Source organism: Charadrius vociferus, unplaced genomic scaffold, assembly GCF_000708025.1.
Source record: "Charadrius vociferus isolate BGI_N301 unplaced genomic scaffold, ASM70802v2 scaffold329, whole genome shotgun sequence".
Classification (NCBI taxonomy): Eukaryota; Metazoa; Chordata; class Aves; order Charadriiformes; family Charadriidae; genus Charadrius; species Charadrius vociferus.
The window spans coordinates 2,274,515-2,290,741 of record NW_009649982.1 but is presented as its reverse complement, the minus strand read 5'-3'; positions in this window follow the sequence as shown (position 1 = coordinate 2,290,741).

Genomic DNA, 16,227 nt, shown 5'->3' with positions numbered 1-16,227 from the left:
TAGGAAGTTCCATCTTAATATGAGGAAGAACTTCTTTACTTTGAGGGTAGTGGAACACTGGAACAGGCTGCCCAGAGAGGTGGTGGAGTCTCCCACTCTGGAGACATTCAAAACTCGCCTGGATGCTGTCCTGTGCAACCTGTTGTAGATGACCCTGCTCTGGCAGGGGTGGTGGACTAGATGATCTCTAGAGGTCCCTTCCAACCCTGACCATTCTGTGATTCTGTGAATCCTAACCCCAGAGAGAATCAGAACTGGGAAGGTAACTACTGGGTTCACCCCTCTCAGACAGACACTCAGGCCCTGAATTATCGGGGCTGAGACCTACACTAGTGTTTATTTTCCCATTAGCTAACCCTAGGCCAGATGCAGATTTTCAATCCACAGAGGCTCACTGCAAAAGCCCTGTCAAGAAGTAGGCTGGCAAGATGGGCCCCTGTGCAAGCTCTCAAATGTAACACGAGTAAACAAATTGCAAAAGCAATACTGGATCTCCAAGATTAATGTAGCAAGGACCCTGCCGGCAAACCCTCACTGCATTTTCACTCCGCTGTTAATTTTCAAGCCGTACCCATGTTTAGCACTTGGCTAGGATGTGATGGTCAAGCTTCAGCCTGAAGCACATTCCTCAGGTCCATTGATTACAGCAGCCATTTAAAAAAAAAAAAAAAAAACAAACAAAACCAAAAACCACAAACATCTGCCTTCATGTCTACCAAGAGGGGCTTACAGAAGCAACATTCAAAAACAAAACTGGAAGTATCCAAGTTGTAGCAGGTCTGCTATATACTTATTCCCTATTAAAAGTATTGCTCCATAAAACCTAGTTACAAGGTGAAGCATGTATATCATTAAATTTAATAATCAACCATTCTGAATTTGAAATAAACCAGCACATTGTCTCATCCATTCCCTGAAACAGTGTTGATTGTACGCTATACTTTGCCTAGCCCAGATTTGAACATCTCCCATGATTAACCTCCATATGTTCAAGCAGTGCCAATCCCTCTCCGCAAGAAAAATATATTAATCACTGATTACATTCTCCCTACAGACAGTATCAGTCTCCCCTGGCAAGCTAAATATTGATGCTTATCATTTGGCTAAATATTGACGCTCATCATTTGGCTACTTTTGGCTACTGAGAACAGTGCTTTGGAATTTCTAGATGCTTCATTTGCTCTGAATTTGTTCTGCTGGGTATAGAGCTGAAAAAAGCCAGAGAAAGCTAATTAAGAGCTAAATTCTGCCCTTGAGTACATAGGCATGCCTTTTCTAAAGTCACTGAGAGCTGTACTACTTGGGCATCCAGAGAGCTAAGGTCTAACTAATCAGAACAGGATGAGTGTTTCTGGACTAGCAAGGTATATGGGAAACAATAAGCCTCAAGACCAAGTAGTTTCACTTACACAAAAGCAAAGCCAGTACATTTAAAAATCCAAACTGCAGAATTGATTCTAAAAGATTATAAGTTTTGAGATTGGTTTTATAGCTTCTTTTACTCAGGAAAAAAAAAAACCCAAACAAAAAAAAAACACCAAAAAACCCACATACCACAACCACATGCTACAAGCTGATACTGTAGGATTCAGGAAGATCTGCAAGATCCCTCAACTTCTAAAATCAGGGTATTAATCAGATGTGTAGAAGGTGCAACATTACCAACTACAAAGATGGAAGATGGCAAGAGAGGAATGAATGCTGGCGATACAGCCTTCATTTCTTTCTTTCTTCGCACCAGGATCTAGGCTTCACATGCTATGCATAGCTGTAATTCCTTTGAAAAGAAAACAAATGTAATAAAGAGGAAGAGAATTACCTTCAGACAAACACAGGCTAATCAAGCCTACCTATATGACATTAAAAGGAGTGTGGCAAGTTCTTATGGACCTCCTTTAAATGGTTCCCATTTAATTGCTTAGAGAGCTCCAGAAAATCCAGACATCTGGGATGTGAAATAGGTGACAGTATGTCAGGAAATAAGTGCTCTCCTGGGAATCAGAATGAACCCCAAATATTTGTTTTATCTGTGTCATTGTATAGTAAGAAAGTCACAACTAGGAACTCACAAATAGCCAGTATTCCACTTAAATGTCACTAAAACACCAGTTTTAGTAACTCCAGTAAACTAAAACATAATTTAGGAACAGCATAATCTTAATTCTGCAGTACTCACACAAAAGACAGCGCTAACTGAGCAGTAGGAGATTGAGTTACTTCAAAATTCCTAATGTTTTTAACTTTTTTTTAAATATAATTGAGGACATCAACACCACTTGAGTTAGAAATGTCAAGCTATTTGCAAAGCAAAAGGGAAAATAAGAAAAGTTTTACAGATCATTCAGATTTTAATTACACAGAATAATTCTTGCAATGCCTTTGGACTAATACAGTGAAATGTTTAGACAGCAATCTATTCTCTCCCCGTGACCAGTTAGAGTAGTTGCTGTTGTGTCAAACTGATAACTATCATGTAACCTATGCAATCACAAAAAGCAGTCACACAACAGTGTTACAGTCCAACTTCTTGCACAGCTGTAAGAGTGCTTGAAGATCACAGGATTTTGGTATTAAGGAAATGGGAAGACAGACACTGGGCTTTTCTCCTGTGCTTCACCCACTCGTATGACCTTCAGTCAACATCACACACATGCATCATACACCTACTTTCCAATCCTTTAGGCTTCCTGTACTCATGTAGGCACATCTGCATTAGCTTCTACCTACAGGAGCTCTGCTAAAGGATACATCTTTGTCAATGTTATGTCAAAAATAGCACTGGACTCCACAACACGTAACTGCATCCTGCTGTTAGACTGACAATTGACTTCACAGCTATTCTTGTTCCTGTGCTTGTGATCCCCTAGTAGCATTGATGGGAATAACAATGCCAGAGAAAATATGAAGGTACAGAGCAGCATGTTCACCAAAGAAACTGGACAAGATAGATAATACTTTTATCTCCCTTGCAGTACATTAGTTGCTCGTGCTGCTATCTATGATGGTCCATCCACTTGGCACAAAAAAAAAACCAACACTAAAATTAACAGGTATTCCTAGAAAATCTACATTATTGATGAGCAACATTTGTTTAACAACAGTTTCTTTGGATTGTCAAAATGACCTGAAGTGCTCACTTCCGTGGCATTATGTATTGATAAAAGCATAAACAGATAACAATTGAGAGTGGATTTTCTCTACAATGCCATTTAATGACCCATGCTAATGCTTAAAAGGGTATTTGAATTATTCTGGTCTTATTCCTGGAAGAAATGTCCATTTTTGGCAGCTCTTCTAGCTTGGAAAAGTGGAGAAGGAATATAGGCAGGGAAAAAGACATACAGAAATAGATCTTGTCCATTTTTAGAAGTCCATGGGAAAAACCTATATCAGTACAATATATGATTAAGTATACAGTTATATTGCCTACATTGAGAGTAATTTTTGATTCATACCACTTCTAGGAATCATGGCAGTTCTTGAACAACTGTACACAAACAACGATCAGAACAGAAAAGGGTGTTGAAATCCTATATCTATATGGGAAACACTGTATTAAGTGTAACTATAGCAACACTACACCAGTGCAGTTCTGCCATTAAAATTCCATAGGAAGACAAGACTTCAGGTTACAATTTTCTAAAAAGCCTAAAAAAATTCCCAGTCCTTCCAAATTTCAACAGTAGCTGACACTTCTGGAAGCTTAAACTTGCACAGAATGCTAGATTATAGTCTTTGAGGCACTGAGCAGCAGGGGCAGAATATTGCAGTGAGACAGGACTCTGTCAGAGCTTCTCAGCCTAGTTTTCAAACCCTCAGCCACAACAAATATATGGAAAATTAAGTGAATCTGTATCAGTATAACCTAGCCCAAACACCTCAGATTTCACATGGATATCTCCCAGTGTGAAAGTTCAGCACGTGGCCTTTCTCTCAGTTATGTTCAGGTCTGGCAGGAGACCCATTTAGGCATAAGCTTAAAACTGAAGCAATCCTGGACTAGTCTGATATTCAATCACAATGAACTGATACATTCAGAGGAGTATGAAAGCAGTGGCTCTATCATTGCAGGCCTGAATCTGAAGGCCCTGAATTCAGTCAGGATTGCCCTACCCATTCCCACTCTCCATTGCCCTCAGAGTAGTAAAAAAAAAAAAAAAGTGTTTCCTGATGTTCAGAGGGAACCTCCTGTGTTTCACTTTGTGCCCATTCCTTCTTGTGCTGTCACCAGGCACCAATGAAATGAGCCAAGCCTAACTTTGCGCTGTCCCTTCAGATATTTGTATACCTTGATGAGATCCCCCAGCCTTAGGGATGTTGATGGGTTTTTCAGCCCAGGCTTGAAGCACCATGCCTCCTTTCAGAAAGGAGATGTCCAGGATACTACTAGCAGGGAAGAACAGCTGTGCTTCCAAGTGGAAGGCTGGCCAAGTTACATGGGACACAAGGTAGGAAAAAGGCTCAATTTTTCTCTGCCTTGTGAGTCCATGCAGAAGTCAACTTAACTGTTCACTCACAGTGCAAAACTACCAGTCCTGAAGCAACAAGAGGCAATACGGGGTATAGAAAATAAAACTGGATGTCGATTCTAAGTATAATAAGCAGTCTGTTTAACTTGGTTCAAAAAAACACATACCTGGTATTTTTGATCTCAAAAGAAACCAAATAGCAAGATGCATCCTGATCACTGCATTTATTCCAAACAAATACTCTTTGTTCCCTCAGCCAGTGGCTAATTGCCAATTTGTTTCACGAACAAAACCTGACACAGAGAACAGAATCCAGCTATTAAGTATAGAGGTTTACAAAAGAATGCAGGTAGTATTAAGCTTAAGGCAGAACTGCTCTGCCAGCAAGCATCAATGTGCTAAGCACAATCCCACCTTCTCTATCTCCTGATCAGAATCTAACTTTTTTGCAGTAGATTATCTCCCTCAAGGGCAAATGTATTCCAAACATTTAAGGGCTCTTACAAAAGGCCAGCAGTGATCTCTGTGCTTGAATAATATCCCAAATGGACCCTCACTGGTAACACGATAACAAAATCAGTGTTTCAGTCAAAATAGAGGAGTCTTTTTGCTCCTCTGTTCTTTTCTTTTTGTGCATTGATATAAAGATCAGAGTCATCTGCATGAATAAGATTTAGAATTCTGATGAAAACAATAAGAGATACTAAACACTTTCTGGCCCTCCCAAATTTGTATTCAACCTCTCCCTTTGTTAAAGCTGTAATCACACTCCCATCAGTATTCAAGGGATTTATGCAAACAAGGTCTCTTCTGTCAAAAATCATAGCAATTTAATGCAGTTGCAGGCTGTTTGGTTGTGTAGATTACTGGCATCAAAAAAAGATGCAACTTAGTATTCTGATGCACGTCAGCTCTCTAATACAGATCAGATGGTCTTAGCAGTCTCATCTCAGCCATTCTAGCATAAGATACTGTATCTACATAGAACCAAACTAGAAAAATAAGGGAAAATAGCAGGAGAGGTGACTTGAAGGTAGTCACAGGGAAATTTAAAAATTAAGCTAAAACTCAGCCTGTCACTTAACTGTAAGTACAGTATTAGCTGAATATCTCATGAGTTTCCTCTCCATACAATGTTACACGCCTGCATAAGGAAGGACTTAAATGAATAAAAGCCTACCATCTTTACCAGTAGCTGCAAGTGCTAGCTACTGTTTGTGCATGTTACACATTCACCTTATACACCCAACACACAAAGGATTAAGAGAAGTCCATTACTCAGCTCCCAGACAGAAGACTTAACTCTTTAGATCTAGCTGTAAGAATCAACACTTATAGCACTAGCGGCTCTGTCTGGTGTTCTCATCATGTGCAATATTGCAGCTCTTCCATTACTCAGGGCCACATCCTGCCTCCTTTGGGAAAGTTGTGCACTTTGTTTCAGTGGGCAAAATTCAATCACTTGAAGTGAAATGAGCGAGATTTAGCCCTAACCTACCCCCGGTCACATTATTGACTATAGACAAATCTGGCTGCATTAGAGAAATTCTACCTGCACTTACACAGGAGATTGTGATGTCTGTGCTCACTGCCACCCTCTCAAGAATGAAGAATGGGTCTGTCTTGCTGGCTTAACACCTCTTTCCAAAACCAGTTTGATGCTGTGAGGAAAGGGAGAGAGTTGATTAAAAGCCGTGATGAAATATATGCAAGAAAGGAGTATCTGCAGTGCTCTGTCACCTCCACCCACTTTCTCCCCAGGCAACCAATGGCACTTTACAGTGAAAACCATTACATCATCAGGGTAGTCTCTAATTGGCTATATTCTGGACACAGTTTCTGACCCAAAATATACGGGTTAGATAAAAATACGCCATTCCAAAAGCATGCTTTAATTGAGGCAGCATGTTACCAAGTACCTTGCAGACGTGCAATAACTTCTGCAACTCCCTTGAGTAAAAGACAGACAAGTTAAGATCTGACTGAATACAATATATATAAATATTTATTTTATATACATATCTTTAAGATTGAAAATATGCAGAAGACTTGCTTTGACCACATGGACCTCTTTTGCATTTACTTTCCAGTATGTTTATGTCACCAAGTTACACTAGCAGAAATGCTTGAAACAAAGAATTTAAGGTGCTTATTTGCTAAAAACAGGTGTTACACTTAAACGTAGTTTTTGGTGCTAAGGTGACGGTACAAAATTATTTAACCTTCATGCACATCCATCAATGTAACAAAAGTAATACAGATCACTTACCCCAAACACAACTCATCTTCCCAATTCAAAGAGCACATAAATGCCAACAGAACTGGGTTTTTGTTCAATCTATTAATACAAAGTATTTGCTGATTAATCACTAGAAGAAATCAAGAGTTGTTCATGGATTTTCCACAAGCAGAAAAACAAGATGCTATTGTGAGGATAAATTATTGTGCATTATTTACTCAGCTATAGTACTATAATAGCCGGTTGCAAATAAGGACACTGAGGTATATACAGCACAGAGCCTTCGTATAAAGGACTCATTCTTCCAAGCGAATTGGCACCAAATACTTAATAAGGAAGTATCATTCAAATCTAATGGGACAAGAAGTAAATCAGGTTCTATTCCTTACTTCATTCCAGTCCTTATCTCCTTTCCCCATACACACAACATGCATAATCCAAATATTATGGCATTCTGCAAAAATGAGCCTCATTGTGTATAAAAAGAGCCACGTGGGTTTTTTTATCCACTTCTGTGGATTTCACTAATGTGACACATCCTTTTTTCAGGTTGGCTTACAGTTCCTTAGAGCAACAATCACATTTGAGTTCTTTATCCATAGGCTGCATATTACTGGTCCCTTTACTGGCTGCTCCATGCACTGATATAATCTAAATAAACCAGCTAGTAAAACACATCATGTAATAGTGGGGAAGAGTGGCTGTCTGAAGTTCTGCTGGTCTATGTCAAGAGATGTTGTTAGGCCTAACAATACAGAAATACCTACTTTAAAGAGAGATAAAAAAATAGGGCAAAATCAGCCAAACTGAAGTGCCTCATCTAGGATTATAAAACACAAAACCAAATCCTGCAAACTTGCATTCTTGCATTAAGAGAAGGTGGGAGCTCTATCTTACAAGTGCCCTCATCATGCTGTATCTCACCTTCATAGGACCCTGACACCTCAAAGCTCATCTACTTCACCTCAGTATAGCCACAGAAGTTTTAGCTGCTTTTAACATTCAGTCTTAATTAGGGAGACAAAAGACATTTCCTTAGATGTTTAAGTTAGCTTCAGTGGTGAATAAGATGTTAAAAAGTAGGTGATGGACTCTTTAAAACAGCTTCTCTGATCTCCCTCACTCTTCAGGCGCTCCTTTCAAGTTCTTCACTGGCCTGCCCCACTATTAACCTCCTTCCACACTGAGAATTAGCTATTTATTATCAGCCTTTGTTCCCTCTCTCAAAGGGCTCCTCCTCTCACTCTTTACCCAAGAATCCTCAGTGGTCTTTTACGAATGTGTAAAACAAAATCCTTTTGAAAGTCAAAACAAATTATTACCACTGGTTTAAATATAGAGAAGCTCCTATTTTGACCACTTACAGCACACTTTGAAAGCTTTGATGCTGACTCAATGCTGCTTACTGCAGTATGACTTAACAGTGGTATTAGAAGCATATCCAAGTGAGCTCTACAGCCTCAAATGTATCTCTACTAGAGAGCAAGCTCTTTGTCCTTGTGCTGTCCCAGTACAGGAGCAATATGCAGCTAAATCTCTTTCCAGTCTTCAGCTTAATACATCCCAGCAATTTATTTTTTCATTGAGAATTAGCTCCTGTTTCTCCTGTCCCGGAATCTCTGTCAAAGAGGTATGCCAAGGAAAAAACATCATTGTGAAACCAAATTAATATTATACTTCCTTAAATTTATGTGGAAATATAAGAATAAAAAAAAAATCAGTATACCAAAACCTGCAAAACTGAAACCAAACTGTGCACAAACCCAACAAAGTAACAAAGTGCAGGACAACCTTTGTTAAAATTGGCAGCATCCACATTTGTCACAAAGAAAAATGCAAACTGCCTGAAGTCCAACCACTTCCACACCCATAGAGTGTGCCTGTAAGGAATAAAACAAACTAGAAGCACGAGGCTTGGGTATTCAGTAAACCAGGAGTGAACTTTATTGGGTACGAAACAAATCTAACAGTTAACTAATTCAGTGCCTAAGGACAAAACCTCATTCCCAGCTCCTGCACATCACAAAATGTCACAACATTTGGCTGCCTCCTATCAAGCAAGAGCAAAATACCATGACTTCTCTCAGGGCAGTATTAAAGGACAGTGTCAGTGCTTCGTTAGAACACTGGCAAATGTCTTTTCTTGTTTTGCTCAAAGTCACCCTGCCAAAGTAGCACGGTGGTAAGAGGCTGAATGGAAAAAATGGGCACAGGGGAAGGAAGAACCATATTCCATCTGCCTGGAAGCGTCTGATAAAACCTGATCTCCTCCTATTTCCTTTAATCATTGTGATTTTCTAACAGAAAGATGTAATACATGTAATACAGCAAAGCTCTTTGCCATCTTTATACTCCATTAGAAAAGATTTCACTGATCATTAAAATGCAGCCACGAGAGAGTGATAATACCCCGATGAAAACCTTACTTTAGAAAAAAACAAAAACAAAACAAAGTGAAACCACAGACTATTTTAAAGACTCAATATTTGGCCAAAGTCTCAGTAGTTCATCACATCTGAAAGTGGAAATTCCATCAAACCTTAGCATACTAAGCACTACCTTCAGGCACTTTGGTTTAGTTTGGACTAGATGGGAAACGATGGGTTTGAGTCACCAGGACTTCTTCCTACCAAACATAAATCTTCTCCAGAGGTCTTCCACCCAGGCACTGACCAAGCACAGTCTATCAGATTTGATGAGAATGGAGGCCACAGAAGTAGAACTGCTCAATCAGATCTGAGGGTAATCAGACTTCCTACAGCACAACACAGCGTTACGGTAAAGCAGTGCTGTGGAACATTGCATTCAGGCTTGGTAATCAAGTAAAACTGTCATTCAAGATTTACTATACTCCTGTGCATAGTTATCCATTATCAGTAACAAAGCCTGAACTTATTAAATTACTTCATATTTTCAGTATTACGCTGTTTATTATATAGCAATATGAAGGAATGCAGAAAGAGTCATTTTCTACTAATACTGAACAAGGAACATTATTAGATTAAGGACAGAACATTACCCTTGAAGATTTTCTCTTAGCTTTGTGCCACTGCAGAACATCTAGTTATATACTTCTCCCTGATGCCTCCTGCCGCAGATTTAAAGACCCAAGGCAAATCACTCCCATCACTCCACTAGCACTGTAGGAGAGACACAGAGAAGGAAATTGTTAATTTTGGTAACAAACCAGAGGTACATTGGTGTCATATTCCTCCCAACAAAAGAACAAAAAAGAACAAAAGGCCAGTTTGTTCCCACCACACATCTATAAGATGACAGGAAGAAATGTCTTATGACAAAAGGATGTTTACCAAAAAAAAGATGAAAATTGATACATATGTAATAGCAGTACCTGGATAATGGACAGGAGGGAAAACATGTTTCAGACAAGGCCCCAGAATTCCCTTTTCAGTGTTTCAGGGACAATACACAAGCACAGGGGGAAGAGGCACAAGACCCTGGAGTGTCTGCCCTTACTCCTCCCTTTCCAACCTTGTATTAGCAGAAGCCCCAGGGGTAGAAGTTTAGTTACCAGCATTTGCCCATGAGTTACTCTTCTAGTTGTTCAGTCTGTCACAACTAGTTAGCTGCTTGCAAGAGTCAAGTACAGAAGCACACAGAGCATCGACAGTAGTGCACAGACTTTGCAGAAGCAGCTTTGCAGGGGGTCTTATCTCCTTTGCATCCTACAGTTACACCAAGAGAGCAACAAGTCATCATACTTCAATTTTCTGGTCCCGAGCTTAACACAGAGGCAAATGGGAACAAAGTAGAAGAGTGGAGGAGAAGCCCAACCAGATCCTCTTTCCAAGTGGAAGTCAGCAAGGTGATCTTGAGCCCTGGCAAATTCTACTCTCCTCTGGGAACTCTGTCCACAGCTTTATGATGAGGAAACAGCTCTGCATACAGCTGCTAGTGATTTCCATTTAACCCCATCATTTGACAATGCCCATGTGTGAGGCTGTGGAAGTAATCTTTTCACTCTGTTTCCATGTGTTATCAGCTCATTATTCAGAAGCTTTCTGGTCAAACAGCATTAGAAGTTACATCATTTGCCCACAGTAGTTAGAGTGCTTAGTATCTGTGAACAACAGATACAAGGTATAATCAAAATGCTACAGCTTTTTCTGACTTCTAGCTACTTCATTTTGTTGAACAATGAGGGAGTTCTGCAATGAAAACCTTCTCCAAGCCCAAGGTCCTAATGAGTGCTTCTTAACCCTTATTCCAAGATCTTGGATCAGGAGAAGGAAGGGGCACCCAGGTGAATGTTGTCTCAGGACACACACAAACTTATGCTGCTTTTCTCCACGTCCAGGGCAGATAGTGCACAGGAGGAAGCCACAAAGACAGCATACCAAGGGCCAAAAGCCCAGACGGCCTCTGATGTGGATAACTTAAAATAAAATCTTGGATAATATTTTAACCTCAGGTTGCAGATTCTGTAGGCAGAACAGGAGGCTTTATATGGCCAAAGGATGTAGACCTAGATTTAACACACACTATAAAGACAGCCTACAACATGGACAACATCTTACCAGTTTTGGTACTGACTGCTCTCACCAAAGTACAAGTTAACTGAATTCACACAACAGGGCTTTTATGAGACAGACAATATCCTCAGCCTGCCCTCAGTCCCTAAAGCAAACTCAGTGAGGAAGAGTCCATCCTTCCAAGTGACCTTAACAGAACAAAGCTTTTTCTGGCTTTCGCACAAGAAAAGAAAGAGACCTTATGTTATTTCAGAAGTTAAAACAACGGACAGGAGACAGGCATGGAGATATCTACAGCTTCTGAATTAGTGTCACAAAGAACATGAAGGAACAGAGCCTCTGACAAATGGAAGCAAAATGAATCTGCTACAGATTGCTCACTGTAATGTGCAAGAAGAGATGGGGCATTCCAAAGCAACAGACAGAAAAGTGGAAAGAGTTGCTGCATGTGCTATCAATACACTGCAAACCCTAATAAAATATGGGCAATGTCTACTCTACTATCTTCTGGACTTTTCTGATTACACCATATGTTGGAAAAGCACATCTGCTCTTTACACAAAATGGATAGTACGCACTTTAAAAGCAAATTTGAGGAATCCGCAGGGTAGAAGCTGATTAACATTGAGCTCCGCACATGAATTTTAGTCCAGTGCCGCATGTCTGAGTCACACTGTCATACTGGTGCAACATTCTTTAACTCCATTGCTGTGAGCCTGAAAATTGAACATCCATTTAGTGCTAACAGCAACAACATTTCCAGCAAGAAGCTCCTGGGACAAATGAACACTTTCCACTAAAATATTGGGCTTTTAGAAAAAGCACTTCTTCCCTTTTATCAGGTTATTCATATCTGAGTCTCATTTGTATTTAAAAAGAAACCCGGATTGTGCAACAATCTTTCAAACAAAACTGTGCTACCATTCCACAGTGAAAGGTAAATGCATGAATCCGTAATGGACTGCTGATCAATTTTTGACAAACTGATATTCTCATGACAGATTAACAGGGCATACATTTCACAATTTATAGCACTAAAAGACACATGCAAATGCATACTAAGCAATAAACACTCAGGGTAGAGTTTCCTGCCTAGGAAGCTTTTGTACAAAAGCCTTTTTAAATATTTTCTTGTCACTAATATGTCTACCTCCACAATGTAGGATTGATCTAGAAGTAGATGTTTTGGCAGATCACCCTTCTGCTCAAGTTTTCCTTGCCTAAAATACAAGTAATTTTAACTCAGAAAAGAGCAATTGACCCAATCCTGTAAAAATTGTAATGGAGTTTATAGTTATTATTGTTAAATGGGGATGTCAGATAGTAGAAACCCTGCCACAATAGTAGAAACAACGTATACCCATGTTTTTTGCATTTTGGGACATAATACCATGACTACAGAGTGTCAAGAAACTACTTGAAAGAGCTAGTTGAAAACAAGCAATCCCCTCCCTCTCAAAAATCAACATCAGAATATTTTACAGAAGTATCATTCCTTCTCCAAAATTTTCATAAACCACTGACTTGCTGAAACTCAAGGTTTAATAAAATTAGTCACAACTATGTAGTTTCTATTTTTCAGCTCTCGTAACTCTAGACAGAAAACATTCAAGTGTTTGTTTTCTAACCATCTATATAGTTGTTTCTAACATACATCTAGATAATTAGTAGCACAATCTTTGCCCTCAATGTGGAATGTAACATTTCATTCTAGGAAGCTCTCTGAGATGGAACAGCATTAAAGAGGCAAAACAGCCTGTTTGTCTTTCTGAGCTCTAACCAACTTCTGATAAGAAAGCTGGGTTGAAAATAATCTCCCATACAGGCAAACTACCTTGAAGTCCAGAGCTGAACATTCAGATAAGGAAATTAATTTGTAGACAATCATGGAAAACTACTTCTTAGTAGTCCGATTCACATTTTGTGGAATTTAACATAGCATAGAAGGTTGCAAGGTACTGCATAAAAATAGTGGTTTAACATTTAATGAGCAAATAAAAAGTTTTTATAGGTAAAAGTTATCTTTTGAAAAATTACATATCTAGACACACAGAATAGGGTGGGATAAAAGGAGCAGGAGGAGCCGCTAAAGCTTACAATGGCTAAAGCACAGCACCACCATATTAAACTATTTTTATATTGTTTTAATTCCATTCCTGTACCATGATAAACCTGAAATAATACCAAATAACATCCAAACTTGAAGCTAATTTGACTTTTCAAAGCATTCTTTCTAGGATGTTATGCCTACACTAGTCTACTTGAAGAGGAACTACAAAGAAGATTAACAATGGAAAAGAGATTATTTCCTTTTTTACTCTCAAGAGGCAATTTTAAAAATGTATTTTATACGACGTCAACATTTTGTGTTGTATGCATGCATAGTTCTGAATACCAGTGCCTGTAAAATATCGATATCCACATCATTTAAGTGTTATTTTCCTAGTTTAAGCATTGAATTAAAAATTCTTACACAAATAGCAATCACAGAGCATGTATGTAGACTGATGGGTAGATAAACAGATATTACCAACTGTAAAAAGTAGTTTTATGAATCTCTAAAAGCACACGAGTTTTTAAAGTTACAGATTATCTTAAGGGAGAACAATAGTCAGGCCAATTACTTTTTCTGAGTAAATGGTCTGGTGATTTCAAATCTATTTTTTCTTTGTGAGTCATTCACAAACCAAACCTATTCTTTCCCAATGTATTTGCTATTTGCAAATTATTCACTGAATAATTTATATGAAGGAAATTTACCCTTAGGTGAATTTCTGCAAGCTTGTTTGCTTTTACTGTTTCCCTACCTATCCAATGTGTTTAGGCAGGTTCCCAAGTCACACAACATTATTTCTACTCCCTAAGTGAATAAGTGAAACTAAGCTGCTATATCTGTACAAGAGGAATAACAAATCACAAATCGGGAACAGCCAATTTTGTTTCCTAGTGAAAAGTGATCTTAGCCTAGCTGTTTAGGAGCTGACAATATTCCCTCAGAAAGCACATCAAGGAGTGAGACCAAACTCACTAACCACAGTAGCAGGGCTAGCAGCATGCTTCATCAAAGGCAAATCCCATTTCAGACACATACAGCAGGTACGATTCTACATGAGGCTCTCAAAATGGCTTTTCTTTCATTTCCAAAGCCCAGAAGTGCCTTCCAGACTATGGACCTCTCTATGGCAATGTCAAGACTATGTACTTAAATAACTGCTTAATGAATGTATGCTAACATCACTGTGACCCCACGGTTCTTTTGTGCTGTATTACTGCTGTACTGTTCAAATCACAAATTGGAAGAGCCCACCCAAATAAATGCATCACATTCTCCAAAAGCTCATCACTGTTTTCAAAAGGCATTGCATTCAGAACTACGCAATAATCATAAAGTAAGCTTGTTTCTAAGATACGTACCCAAGCTGAGACAGAGAGTGATCAGTGTAGAAGAACCGAGTTGATGCCTCATGAGGGACAAGCAGGGAGCAAGGTGACACAAAGAACATGCACTGTTCAAAACTGGGATTCAGTTAAAATTCAGGTTACTGTTCAGGAAGACTGACTAGGAGACACTGCACAGACCAGCTTACCAGCTATATTTAAGGTAGGATCCTGCCTTGCTGTGAGCACTGTGGCCCTTGAGCCTGGGAAGCAGTAAGTGCTTAGTTATTCTGATGTGAGCAACGACAGCAACTCTGACAGTCTGCTGCATTAAGATGACAACATTTTGCACTTGGCAGGGTTATGCCCACCAGGTGGAAAAAACAATGCTTGGGCAGTGCCATTACCCTCTCATCAGACCTCACAGCCTTCCTCTACTTTCAGTCCAAACCCAGGCTGCATCATAAGAGAATTATTTTCAGGATATTTTTATAAAAATAATCAATTTTTATGACTTAAATGCTACACACAGGGCCCAAGGAAATAGATACATTGCAGTTTTGGCAGCTTTTGTCTCTTTTCCTTTGTGTGTGCATACAATAGAAATTTTTACACTGGAATCATGTAATAATACCAATATTGACTTCCTTTTCAGTCTATGGAAGATTAACAGTCCCTTGAGGGTTATATTGACCCTGGCTTTTCTCTCACCAATATTTACCTCCCAGGTCAATGAATCTTGATGCTGAATACAACAGAAGTCAATAGTTGCTTATTACAGTTCGAGTGAAAATTACTGAGAAGGGTTATCAACACCAGGTTGGTGCTTGCCAACACTACCATAGTTAAGGAGCCTGTCAAGATTTCCATCATGTCTGTCTGTCTTCTAGTTACTTGGGACAAGTTTTACAACAAAAAAAAATGCCATTTGAAGACTCAATAATCAAGTCTGTTCTTATAAAATGCGTTCTGACAAGCATATTTTACATTTTAAGACATATGCAAGTATCCAGAAGTATATAAATTCAAGTGCATAAGCCCAAAATTTACATCAGTTTACTTTTTTAATTATTTTTGGGAGGAGGTAGAGGAATTGCGGGTTTTTTAATAGTTACTGCAACTTCTAGGACTTAATTCATGTCTTCTTGTATTTAATATCAAGAGCTAGTCACCAAGGTAGGCAGTACATTTAGTCCTCTCCTATTTATTTTTATGATAGACTAAAAAAAGAGCTCCAGAGCTCAGTTGTTCACAAGTTTCCAATTAGAGAGCCCAGACGACTAACAAAGTAACATCTTTACATTCCTAGGAACACCAGAATCCACAAAATTCATCCATGCATCCAAATACTGAGGTAGGAGGAAAAAAATTGTAAAAGTATATTGTGGATGGAAAGCATCAGGGAAGTGTATAACTCAGTAAACTTTGAGAAGAAAGGCATGATGAGCATGCAGTTTTGACCAAATTTGTGGCAGAGATGGACACACTCAGTTTGCAGATCTGGGCTGTCCATCCTCACTACTCTTGACAGCAAGATTTGTCCTCGTAGCGCAGATAAAGCACACTGACAAATTTATACTTACTCATGTTTTATTCCACTAGTAAAATACTGTAAGTGTCCCAAAGCCACAGATAACAGCTAAACCTG